Source organism: Varroa destructor, unplaced genomic scaffold (genome assembly GCF_002443255.2).
Source record: "Varroa destructor unplaced genomic scaffold, Vdes_3.0 BEIS01000005.1, whole genome shotgun sequence".
Taxonomy (NCBI): domain Eukaryota; kingdom Metazoa; phylum Arthropoda; class Arachnida; order Mesostigmata; family Varroidae; genus Varroa; species Varroa destructor.
In genome coordinates this window covers 29,084,545-29,096,838 of record NW_019211458.1, presented here as the reverse complement: position 1 = coordinate 29,096,838, position 12,294 = coordinate 29,084,545, and the positions used below count along the sequence as shown (strand labels likewise).

Sequence of the window (12,294 nt, the reverse complement as noted above, 5' to 3'; positions counted from 1 at the left end):
TCGAAAGGATCGACGTAATATAGAAACGGCAATATACCGAACGATCAACCCCCATCGTATTGCCACGTCGGGAGGGTTTGTGAAATCCCGCATTGGCTGGCTCTTTTTCGTTTTGCCTCTATAATCCTCATGTATTGTTGTGTGAATATGTCCATTTTGATGGTGCCGTCCGCTCCACCTGACCCTTTATCGATGCCGTCTCGCCGAAATCACTGTTCACTGTTTCTCAGTATATTTTAGTCGAACGCCTTCCTGGGGAGATAACACGTAAACGCTTGTAAAATTTGCCTATAACATTGATATATATATACATGCATAATAGTATCTAGGACGCTATTTTGATTACAGATAGATTAGTTATTATTATTAATATTCGATAAGGTTCGAAGACTCTTGTTGTTAGACCATTAAAGATCAGGGCGAAATGTTGGAACAGCTGTCAAACGGGCAGCAGTTTATTGCCCACAGGATGTGGATAGAATTCACTAATGTACTAGCTAAATGTTCATCAACGTTTTTTAAACCATGCCCACTGGTACAATCGCCTATTATATTAAATAGTACAAACAAAGATCTTTATAAACATAAATATTCGCTCAAAATTACCGTCTTCGCTTCAAGTGCGAAGGGTTAATGAGAGGATGCCTATAAGAACGCCGTATGGATAAATAGACACCTATTTCGAACGGTCGTCGTAAGGTTGCCACATTTCCATACTAGATGAGGCTATATGCCGCCACTACTTTTGCTACGTGGTTGGTCTGTGGTGTCATTATCAGAATCTACACGCGATTAGGCCAAAGCAGAACCACTGTCATCACAGTCCAGTCGAAACCCTTGGATCCTCCAATTCTTCACCGTTACCTCATCATTTGTCCGCAATCCTTCCGTAAACGATTACACTAGATAGATAACAGCTTTCGAAGCACAAAAGCCACATCCATTCTAATTAAAAAGTCTTGCATTGGCATGTAACTTTAATGCCATCGATCATTGCTTTTACACCTTGCTTCGTATAAGAGCCACAAAATATCATAGTAATCGACCTAACACCTACTTGTCCCTGGGTTGCCATCAGTGTATGAATTTCAGGGAATGGCCAGTAACAAATTGTGGTATCGACACCGGCCTAAGGTGCGACGCTGTCCTTCTTAGCTCGTGCAAATTTCTCTAGACGCCTATACGCGATAAAATCATAGCGGCGTTATGGCCTAGGACTTTTAAACAGGAAAAATACCAGCCGAAAGTAAAATCGTCGCTTTCCTATGCTGGCCATGAACGGGCAGAATGAAAAAATTGGAGCAATAGCCCAGCTATATATATATATATGGGCTAAAACTACAGTGAAAAATGATTGAAGCTGACAATTAGGTAAGTGTTAAACTTGCAGTTCAAAAAAATTGAAGCACCAACCTTACAAACTGGAACCTTGTTTTCTTCTCAACAGACAATCTATTTTTAACCCATGTTAATCAGGTAGGCTTGTGAAGTCATTAGCCGAAAAGAAGATGAAGGTAAAAGGGAAGAGAGACAAAATAGAAGAACGATACGTTCCGGGAAGCTGCGTCTTTAAGACTATTCTATTTATTCTAAGTAGCAGAAGCAGCAGCAACAACAGCAGCTGTGTCGGCCTCGATGGTGCTAAACTTTAACAAATACCCTGAAAAATATGTAGACATATTGGCGTAAGCATATGCGAGCAGAAAAGTTAAATGGATCCTTTGTCCATTCGAAACGTTAATGATCCGAACAAGAGTATGAACACAAAATTGGGAAGTTTTCTTAACGGTGTAAATTAGAAGTTGCAGTTGACCTCAACATGTACATTCTGCCAGCTGGCACATTACCCGAAAAAGTGTTAGCTACGAGATACGCGGTACCATGTAGTTAAACAGCGCTAGTTTAGCGTTCTGTGCGGTCTCTTGCCTGCACCGATCACGAAGTATCTTTCAAGGGTTGGTGTACATTCGTCGTTGGCAAATGTCGACAATAATTATTAAGGGTTCCGTGTTTTTGAATGCGACGCAAAGAAGACAGTTCCCTTTCGTTACGTTCAGCTTACATTATAGTTATTTTTGATTTGATGGCCTGTCTGAAGCAACTGATTACCATGCAAACAGATGTTCTTCATCGGCCTTCATCTGAAGGTAATAGGCTGGAGCAGCTGAAAACGCAGCTGCTTTATTTTGCCGTTTTATCTAGATAACCTAATTGTAGTCCTTGTACTGCACTGAGATTTCAGTACCACAGCAATAGTAGTTATCGGAGCGGAAAAAAAGTAAACCATGGATCATCATTCGTACAAAAGAGCAAATTTGCCCCTTATATGATAGGCGTGCGAAAATAAATTCACAGCATACACAAGCATAGGCATGCCGTCAATATATTTGTGCTTCTCTCCTTCGAAGGAGGAAACCTGTACGAAGATGTACGTTATCGATGCTTACGAATTTGCGTTTCTTGAGCCTCAGCATCGGGAAAACGACAAAATACAGTAGAGCTGCACGCTCGCGCACCGAAATAGTTACGCCATAGAAACAAGAACGACCACTTTAGCTACTCTAGAACATATTTGCATAAGGCTGCCGGTACCTATTATTGTTCTATTCGAATGACAGGTGCGAAATCTAGATACGTTAAATTGCTTTTGGATCAACAGTTCTTGCATGTCGTCATTATACTGTACGGAGGCTTTACTAGAACTCGGGACACTTGAGGCGGTCGAAGTTCGAAACCGTAAGTGTGCACGTTTCGTTTCATGTTGGGAAGCGCCAGCATGGTCTGAGCAGCGCACCAAGTGTTAAACATGAAACGTTTATCCAGTGCGAAGAACAAGCACTTAAGCCTATTCGAGACTATTTTAAAAACAAAATGTGCTCGCATTTCCCTGAATGCTGCGCTTCCAAGGGTTCGGCAAAGGCCTCGCTTATAAGCTGATCTCCTGGACAACGGTTCTCGACTATCTCTGGCGATCCCTCTAAGACCAGCCAAGGCAACGGCAACTGAACGGACGGTTTGGGCTCTTTCGCCATTAATGGCTTTGACGTTCGCATGTGTAGGACCATGGCAAGTGGATATCTTCAAATACAAACAACCCGAGTACACTTCCTTCGCCAGGTAGGAATTATCATAACAGCAACAACGAACACTTCCAGTACAAAAAACGGCGTCCACACAAATGGTAGAAAACGCTCTTTGCCAATGCAGTAGCCAAATCCGAAGACTGTGGATGACGCCGCTTGTCGGGTCCATACATATATATATATATATATATATATATATGAAGGTGACAAGGAAACGATAGATGAACGCCCACCTGACATTTACGGGGTAAAAGTCTGGGCAGTAACTGTTCCTGGTATCTATAGCTTTCGGGACCGATATTTGAATTCTTGCAGAAAAGGCCGTTAAGACTTGTAGGTTACTTTCATGTTTACATGAGGTTATAGACCTGTGATTCAATTTACATGCAAGCCAGATAGCGGTAAGACTGACGTAAATCGGAGGTCTTCTAGCTAATCAAGAATGTTCTCTTCTTAGAGCGATTGTGCTTAGAGCAGTCTAGAAATCACTACGAAGTGTTGGGCTCGATTTTTTTAACCATCTTTCTTGATTGGCGTATGTTTTGTGGAACTTCAACAGTGTACTTCGTTAAAAGTGTACCCGATGTTGAGATTAGCGCACTACAAGATGCATAACAGGGAAAACTGGTAGGCTGTGAGGTGAATGAGTGATGGAGGCAAAATGGAAATTGTTTTTTAGATTTTGGTAAGACAACCAGGTTAAAAATATTATTTTATGTGTAAAACTGCAGATTTTCGAAATAGTTCAGCAAATCTTCGGTGAGAGAGACTCTTTTCATCAAATTGCTTCTAATTACGAAAAATGTTGACTGCGGGCTGATTACGAGCTTTGCTCGGCTTTTAGGTGCAGAATATATGACATAATATTGCCCCACAACATAACCGACTTCGTATTGGCTCATCCAAATCCTTCGGCCAACAAATTTCCAGTTAATCATTAGAAAAAAAAATTGAGGAAGGAACTAGTCATTTACCAATTGTTTTAAAGGGCATTTACACCATAAAGAGTGACTCTAAATAAGCTAAAGCTCTTGCATTTCAAAGCCGTAGACGTCTTCCTATTTCATGTGTACTATTTCGAAGCGGATCTTCACTCCGTCCGCTCTTCTAAGAAAAAGAAAGGGCGCATTCTCCTCATTACGGATAGTGATAATTCAAAATGAGATTCGTTCTCCAGATAGCCAAAGTTTCGACATGGACTTCTACTGTCATTCCCTCAGTAAACCTACTTCAAGGTCTCAGCATTCACATCTTGTACAGCTCGTACTGATTCATTCAACTCTAGCCATGTTCGCTGTGCATAATCATGCGATTTCTTATCAATTCCTGGGGACATACTGTATGAAGACTGGCAGCAAGGAGCGCCTAAAAAGGGCTGATATTGAACTTTTAACGCAATAAATTACGTACAAGGGCATGTCCAGAGTCAAAAATAATAGCCCGAAGTTACTTCATTCATCAATTCTCGCACATATTCGTTGTTACGGGAATCAATCCACGTACTGAGCAGAAGGAAAGACAGAAGAACGTAAATATATACATATTACGTTGTAACAATGTATAATACAAAGTATACCTATTATACTCTATTTCATTCACATCGCATACATATGTAACACTTGCGTAGTAAAATAATTTCAAACATAGCTGAGCGCTATTTAAATCAAATTGTTCGTCACTTAATTCTGATATAATTAGGGCCTTCGTCCACAACTTATTCTTTCCTATAGGCTGCCCTTCATTTAAAAGAAAATAAAATTATTTGCAACAGTAAGATAAACAGAGTATCTTTGTCTGATTTGTATTCGAAAAACTTTCTGGATCACCTGCGCTGTTATCAGTTGCCGAATAGACAGAAAAGAAACATCGAACATCGTTAGAGAAAAGCCCCAAAAAACTCAAAGGAAAGCGTACGCAATGAAATGCAGGGAATCCTAAAAGACGGTACGGGAAAAGTACAGAAGCCGCTGGGTCAAGAGGCTCGACTGCAGGTGGACACAGAAGAACATGAGCAGCAACTCGGGAATAAAAAGGTTTTTCTTTCTTTTACTTCCCTGCAGTATATCGGTCCTCGACCGGCTTGGCCTGATCGATTTCTACTTCAGCAGCCCGCTTGTCCAACGCGTTCGGCCGGACACTTCCATGTTGTCATTTCACTGTTATCTGCTTCTTCGGAAAGGCATTCCTGTTACGAAGGTTGGGTAGGTAGACCTTTTCCATGGAATGGCTTTGTGGCCGCTTTGCAAGTCGGCTCCACTTACTGGTTGCTAGCTTTTCCTGGCTTTTCTCCAGAGAATTTCGTCAGAACCGAACGGAGTAGATGCTCGACTACCCTTTCCTATATCCAGCGGGAAGCTTCGGACGAAGGCGATACTATCATCTTGTCTCCTGCCGCTACCAATAGCCTGCCCGTACTTTGTCTGGGGATTTGCCCCGCACCTCGTCCAAAACCGACCGACATCCGAAAACGACCTACCACTCTGTCGTTCTAAGTAACTAATAACTCATTTACGATAGCATAAGGAACTTATGCTAGCGTTCGTAACTAGATTCAACGGTATCAGTACAAGCAGGGACGTATTCGACACATCAAATCAGGGAAGTTGCCGCCACACTTCTGCATTTAATTCGTAGTACCTTTACACTGTTAGGCTTTTGATAGATTTTATAATTGTTTCTGTCTGATAGAGGTAGGCAGATGGTCGATGTTGGATTTGAAATACTCAAGTCGTTACGAATTCAAGTGGGGTAATCGGCGAAACGCAGGAGTTGTTCCTCATAACTACTTCACAGGTGTTTCTTGAACTTTTGCTATTGGCCGCCAATAGCCAGTGGATTGTGGTGTTTGCGGAGTCTATACATCTGCACCGTCCGTACTATTATGAACAGAAATACTGCACATCTTTTAAGCTGTACGCCTTAGATGACCGCTAAACATGACCCCTTTGGTTGGTCTCAGCCGTGTCTAGCTTCAGTCAATATTTCTTTGCGCTCTCTACCGAAATATTCAAATGTATGTATAACGTAATAAGAATAGTAAGCCTCTAATGGGAACATTTAAGCTAGGATGTTTCAGCTGTAGAAACAGGGGTTCCATATTTAGAAGTTAATCTGTCTGTGGCACGAATATCTTCTAAATGACATCTTTTAGTTATTGAGGAGCGTATGTGACACAATGCTGGAATAATTTTGCACCTATATGTAGATGCTACCGTAACCCTATGATACCACTATTGACAATATATTTTGACGGATCACATCGTGAACCAGTTACCTATCTTGTACTTGTGTAGCACATAGCGTAATCTGTTGCCATTTAGAAACTTCAATCTGCAGAGCATATATACTATGATACATAACGCGGCAATGACCTAATCCTAGGCAACGCACCATAGAGACAGGGTTTGTGTTGTGACACAACTACTGGTGAAGAATACAAAGACCGTGTAATCAATCGCCGCCATTGACCAGCGAGATTTATAATACCTACCAGAGGCCAACTCTGCCAATTGAGCATTTACTCAATTGCACTGTTTTTGCTAAGGGAGTGAAGGACGAAACAGAGAGGTAGAACGTCCTCGAATGTATCCCGCTGAAATGACGGTAAACCACGAGAATATGCCTGCCCTTGTTCTATGTCCATACCACTGACACATTCGACCAGCCTGTCGTCAAGTGGCGTGTCTTTTGCTATTAGGGGATACGACTTGGAGGCAGCAGATAGAGGCAGCAAGTGGCGAGCGAAGAAATTCTTTTGAAACTTATTACCCTAACACATGGGGCACGAGTAGAACGAACACAACCCCCGAACCTCTGAACGCGTGTTCGTGATCTTTGTCTAGAATTTCAAGGCAATGGCAGGTAAGGCCATGTAGAAGTTGGCATGACCTGACCTAGCGGAGGGCCAAGCAACGGGGGTCTTGCAGCTATCTTACCCTCTCGTTGCTGTCGCTATAATGGCACTAGAGGGGCAATGACTGCCCCCGATTATTTGTCGTACTGGTTAAAGAAGTTGAAAGATTCGTACTAGAGGAGCAGTGCTGGGAGTGCTACGCCAGATACAGCGAAGCCGCTTCTAGTGACATTAAACCAAGACAGCGGCGACCAAGCTCAGTTTCTAGCCTCTGTTCGCTGTCACTTTATTTAAGGGCTTCGCTATATTGGCACATAGCATAAATGCTTATTTGAAAGCATCTTTTACCATCTCGCGTTACAATGTACTCCGCCGTATTTTCAACACCCTATTTGACGTTCCGTAGCTTGATGCATTTTTCTTTTGTAATTTACTTTACGATTCTTCACAGAACACCAAAAGTACGTACTGGAAGAATAAGATCAGTTGATTAATTCGGTTATTATCTCCTGCTACTCTTCATACCGTCAGTATTTTCTGCATCTCCTATTGACGTGCACTTCTATATTGAGTATCAAACAGTTAAGGAAACGGCGTACTTATTTCGTGACGGCGAAGTTGTTTATGTTTATCGTGCGCAAACGAACTTATCTGGGACCGAACTTTCCGCAAAGCAATGGTAATTCTTTTCGATTCGCAGTGGGAATTCGCACCGCTATTGGTTGATTCCAGCGACCCCTAGTTTGCAGGCTCAGTCTGCAAGATGTCATTTTTCTTGTTCTAATATTGAGACTAACCTGGTACGTTCTTAGGAACTGGGTTATGGGAACCCATGTTACGTGTCGCCACCTTCACAGGTCGCCTGGAAAGAGCCGTTTGGTCGTTGAGCCCAAGAAATGAACCCACTCCTGTCCGTTGTTGCTGCCTGCTCAGTGATTGGACTGATGTAAGTCAGTCAAATGTTGTTTCTTCCCCCAAAGTAGGAAGATTGCATTTGATATTGATTTGTTGACCGACGGCCTTGTGTGCGTTTCGCAGCCGGTTCATAAATTGACGATTGAATAAATGCATGAGGCTTTTCTTTTTAGGATCAGTGTACCGCTTCTGACGAAGATACACTGCGTACAGGATGTAATCAGCTGCTTAAAAAGCCTTTCTGTTTAGAGGAGACGCAATGCCTGATTGTATTTTAATCTAGAGCTGACACGGATTAATTAGCCATATCGTATAGCCTAATAAACAACAGCATGGCGTAAAAAAGCGCTACTTTGCTCTTATGGACTCTGTCGTTTGTGCGGCTCCAGGTTGTATTCGATAGAATATACCGTTTTTTTCATATGTGGATCCACCCAATCTATATGGCACTAACGTAGCGATACGGGCCGTACTGCAAGCAGTTTTTGATGGTTCGTGCGCCTCGTTCATTCATTCATGGGTCAATGCTATAAAATGCTGAATATAGTAAACAATACTTCCTGCTACAAAAGCGCTTGTTAATAAGTCTTTGATGTGTAGATCTGTCAGTTGAGTGCTACTGGAATTCTATATAAGATTCGCCTGACCCTATGTGCAATTCATACTCAAGCTCATGTGATAAGCTCAGGGCTTCTTCATATTCCGTTTCTACTTTCTATGTTACAAAAGTTCAAAGAAAACGACCCTACAAGTATATATGCATAAATATATATTGTATATACATACTGTAATTGACAAATATGTCACACGTCTATTTAAGTGGTCGCAAGGCTCAGTCCTGCCTTCAGATAGCACGGTTTACTTTCAACTGACGGCGGTGGAATGGTAGACGATACACTGAATGCCTACGGGGCTGGATGCAATTATTTTAACCGTTAATAATCGCTGGAGTATGAAATATCTACAATATGCTATAAGGATTTGGTATGATTTATATGTGTAAAAGAGGCACGGGCAGTTAAAACGTGAATTAGCGGAGTTCATTGGCGTTCGTGAGAGGAAAATGGTCTTTGGTAAATGCTCTGGGGAAATAAATCGAATTAAAAAAGACGATCACCGGTTCTTGCGTACTTTGCCACTAGGGCACAGGTGACATCTTATGCCAAGCTAATTATGCGGCGTTATCGATCAATATTTTGAATTTTGCCTCCAGTACTATCACTCAGCATTGCTTCAAATGGCGCGCTTTTAGAAGGAAGTAACATTGTCTTGCCAGCGGTTGTAATAAGGGCTTTCAGGATGCCGCTGGAACAATCAGGTAGCAGACGGTGGAGTTTTGACAGGCTATGTAAAAACTGCGTAAAGCAACCTTTCTGCAAGGAAAGGTTGCTTTACGCAGTTGTTCGATTGGAATAAAGAAAACGAAATGTCGGATATACTTGTAAAATTTCTGCGAATGCACCTCGAGTACAAGGAAGCAAAAAGCTGATGGTAGGCCTGACTCGTATTTCAGATGCCCAGTAAAAGTAATATTCTATGTTTTTCTAATGGAGAGGAGATAAAATTCCGGTGACTGTCTACAATGAGGAGCGCCAGCCATTTTGACAAAAACGAACGGATTGGGAAGCTAGGAAGCGTATTTGACAAAATCAGTCACTTGGTACATAGCATAGTAAAAGTACATATCCGTAAAACACGTTCGCTTCACGTACATGTATATAAGGCCTTAGTAAAGTTATAAAATAATAAGTAATTGAGTCTATCCTATGTGTGGATATCAATATAGAATCAATTTAATCAAGCGTGGCTCAGAGTTGGCTTTAGGGTGCCGTCTGAGAAACTGTGAAGCTACGGTAGCCTAAAGAACATTTTCAAACATCTGTCGGATAAATGTGCGCCAATTTTGTAAATGTAAAGGAATCTAGAATAGAAACCGAGGTGAGCCCGTAGAAGCAGACTTTAAACGGAACAATGGACTGTAGCAGTGTTTCGGTAACGAAGTAATGGTGTACATTAAGCGCTGGACATTAGCCTTTAATGGTATCGAGCTACAATATATTACCCACTCCCCTGTGCTGAAAACAATAGGTTTATAGGCCGCTAGCGTTGGGTGCATGGTTAAGAATTTGGCGTGTACAAATTTTGCACTACGTTTATTGACGTAGCGTTCAAAATTAATATCTGAAAAATGAATATCTAAAATGAAATTTTATAAGCTCCTCGTGCTCGGACACTCGATTCATTGACTGACAACGGGAATTTAATGTCCGTCTATCCGCTTAACATGAAACAAACCGCAGACCTATATTACACAGAATAAGTAAATTAACTGTGTTCAAAGCTAAAAAGCATATTGCGAAAGCTCATGCCTACTGATTACCTTCCGCCATTTTATTTTAGCCATGTTAGTTGCGTCAAATGCAAAAGTAGAAGCATCGTTATTTACTCTGGATACTTTTGCCATCCTCATTCCAGCCAGACGCAATTAAGCGTGTTTCTTAAAAAACCTTGGCTGTCATCACCAATGATGAAGGGACTTATCTTTTCAATAGCACTCCATTCAACTATCAAATTTAAACTTACTGTGATAGAATTTATATGTGTTTCTCTCCTCAAATCGTAGGCTATATTCCTGGTTTATCAGGTCACTCCCAGTTATGCGTTTTTTTTTTTGCCTATTTGGACAGCCGTCGGCTCCGTCTGGCCATTTTCCCCGTCTCCTGTGACTTTTCCGTCCTGACCACTTAATGTACTCGAAAGAGCTTCGCGCATAATTTTGATTGGTTGTTTTTGAAGGTGGCGGCACAACAGCTGGTTCATACGGCGGGCGCCACGATGCAACGGGAAAACAGAAGGCCTCAGGCATTTTCGACTAATCCACCACCAACACGTGGCCGCAACCTAATAGTGGTGCCTAGTAGACGCGTCTGTGCGCTGCGTTCCGATATCTGATTCTATCGTACCCCTAATCTTTTAACAATCATTTGATTCGTAACTAGCTCACAGCGTATGTGCAGCGGCATAGCTTGTGACGCTGACTGACAACTCTGTGATGGATCTATGATCACCTCTACCGTCATAGCCTTGTTCATTGTACCCGCTTTTAGATCCACTCGAGCTATTTTTCTCGACGGCTGTATATTGTACACGAAGACTCTTCTTCCGTATCTCATTATGTCCCATATGTGGCTCCACATTTCATTTTCGCTCTAAGGCAGAGGCGAATGCCGCATTCGAGGCTCCAGAAGAGCAATTTAAAGGAAGCATAAGAGCGGCAACGCCGGTCGATGGATAACGGAAGAATTCCGATACTAAACCGGTGCATGTTTGTTGCATATAGATTAAAATTAACGACCAGAGCGGCTAACACTGAGTCAGCCGTAATCGTTGAGCATCGTGATTGGCAAGCGCTGAAGCCTGGCAAGTTCTCGACATCGGTGAAACCCAGTGGGTAAAGCAGGCCGGTAAATGTCGTTTCCAGATTTTCTCGTTCTCGGCGTTACTTTACCCTGTACGTCGGACTGTATGCTTTTCGTTGATAGGTCTAGGATTAGTAAACGAGCAAACTATTAAGGGCTAAGTCCTCGGGCTTGCCAGCAATACCTGCTATCTTTGGAAACCGGACGCCATCGATAGTCATCGCTTTACGGGTATTATCAAAGCATCTGTATGCCGCGTGATGATCAGACTGCGCTCATACTTTACTATGCACCCCGTGCTCATGCAGCATCTATACCGTTCGGAGTAGAGGTAGTACCTGTACTACACACCGTTAATGTGTATTTTTCCGCGCTCATGTAGGCGTCTGTGGTGTATTCCTCGATTTGTACTTTTAGCATTATCTTTCACGGCTCTAGTGATAGTCGCATAGTATTATCGTTCGTGCGTATACTATGTGTATCCAATATCGGCAACATATTGAACGGAAATGAATTAAGGCTGAACGAGATATGCAACACACAGATCTGTTATTTATGATGTAGCATGGCTCCTTCGGGCTCATTCGTCGCTCTCGGAACACTCCGAGAAGACAAAGTATCTTGATGAATATAGAACATACGAATGGACATGAACTGCAGGACCCGACAGCTTGTACAGCCGCCCGAATCACTGAAACAGTATTGCTAGTATCAGACTTTATCAGCTATTCCAAACATTATGTATGTACATACACTGTAGATAGAAAAGACGGCTGCTATTTACGCAAATACAAATTCAATATTCTCGAATCTAGATATATGTCTTCTTCGAATAAATGTATTTGAGAAATGAAACGTTTCGAATTCCAACAAAGCTACGATGAGGTACTCCGTACGATGACGAAGTGCGTTTTCGATCCGCAAATGATCCGTGCTTAATTTTGACCATTGAACGGTGTGTATGCGTGTTATTAGTGAAAGGCTAAGCCCTACGCAAGCGGTTCGGGTGTTCGACTACCAGCGA

The 12,294-nt window shown here is 42.1% G+C and overlaps 1 protein-coding gene across 3 annotated transcripts in view; it reads right to left on the bottom strand.

Moving 5' to 3' along the window:
• The window catches only part of LOC111252135 (ras-related protein Rap-2a-like), a 145,756-nt gene that overhangs the window by 40,239 nt on the left and 93,223 nt on the right, over positions 1-12,294 (bottom strand). The gene's annotated exons all lie outside the window — the stretch shown is intronic.